This window comes from Myotis davidii, unplaced genomic scaffold (genome assembly GCF_000327345.1).
Source record: "Myotis davidii unplaced genomic scaffold, ASM32734v1 scaffold472, whole genome shotgun sequence".
Taxonomy (NCBI): domain Eukaryota; kingdom Metazoa; phylum Chordata; class Mammalia; order Chiroptera; family Vespertilionidae; genus Myotis; species Myotis davidii.
This window is the reverse complement of record NW_006283774.1, coordinates 1685534-1686731: the sequence shown is the minus strand read 5'-3', so window position 1 is coordinate 1686731 and position 1198 is coordinate 1685534. Positions and strand designations below refer to the sequence as shown.

General features: G+C 65.4%; 1 protein-coding gene across 1 annotated transcript in view; it reads left to right on the top strand.

The window, feature by feature from the left end:
- The first annotated feature begins 1042 nt into the window (after positions 1–1042).
- DDC (dopa decarboxylase) overlaps positions 1043–1198 on the top strand; it is a 75035-nt gene continuing 74879 nt past the window's right edge. Inside the window, exon 1 of the mRNA XM_015566872.1 lies at positions 1043–1130. The gene's annotated coding sequence lies outside the window, so the exon portion shown is untranslated. The remainder of the gene's footprint in view (positions 1131–1198) is intronic.

Genomic DNA, 1198 nt, shown 5'->3' with positions numbered 1-1198 from the left:
CTGCCCTGCCAGCCGCCCACCTGCTGAGGAGCAGCCCGGCCCCTGGCCGGCTCAAGCCTGCAGGTCTCTGCCCAGAGGGCACGGGCTCCAGGGCCTGCTGCTTCCTCGGACCAGGCCCCTGGCTCTGTGGGCGGAGCTCCTGGCTCCTGACAGCCACAGGCCTGAGAGTGTGTGCACATGTGTGGGGAGTGTGTGCACATGCCTGCATGCAGGTGCTGTGGTTGTGTGTGGTGCCTGCATGCTGTGCGTGTGCATGTATGTGCTGTGTGTATGTATGTGCATGTGTGTCTGCATGCTGTGTGCATGTGTGTGGGTGTGGTACCTGCATGCTGTGGGTGTGCATGTATGTGCTGAGGGTGTAGTGTCAGCATGCTGTGGGTGTGTTTGGTGTGTATGCATGTGTGTCTGTGTACACGTATGTGTGTGTGCATGTGTGTGTGCGAGCAGCAGAACCCACCTGCGCCTCCCGCCTGAGTGGCCCCCAGCCCCTCTCTGGGCCCACAAGGCTCTGAGCCCCTTACAGGGAAAGCACCTGTCCTGCCCCCCAGCCTGCGGGAGGTGGGGGAGCGAGCCCGCCGCTGCGTGAAGAGCTGCTGGTTGCTTCCGGGTGGAAGAACAGGGCTGTGAATATGATGAGCCTGGGCTCGAACCTCTCCTGCCTCTGCTTCTCTCTGACCAGAACAGAGCAGAAGGAGCCGGGCACATTGAGCCTCCAACCCTCCTGTCGGGGGTCCCCGTCGCCCCCAGGGAGTGTTTACGGGGAGGAGAGAGGCCTGGCCCAGCCTGTCACAGAGCAAGTGCTCCCGGCTGCCCGGCCCTGGTGCCTCTGGACAGGACGGGAACTGGGCTCGCTCAGGGACTGGGGACACGGGACTCCTTTCCCTCGGCCCTGGCCCCTGGCCCCTCAGGCTCTGCGGTCCCCTGGTCCTGCCCAGCCCTCTCTGGCCAGGCCCCGGGGGCGGGTGGCGGCGGGAGATGCTGCCTGTGAATGAGCAGAGCAGCGTGACTCTGATTGGCTTCGGGGGGCGGACACGCCGTCTGCATAAATGGCAATCGCGTAATCGCATCCTCCGTGCCTTCCTTTCAGCTGTCGCGGAGGAGAGAGGCGGGCAGACAGCAAGCACGGCCGCGTGAGTACCGCTCTGCCTCCCGAGCCTGGGCCGGGCCAGGGAGCGGCCCCGGGCGGGGACCCCGGTTT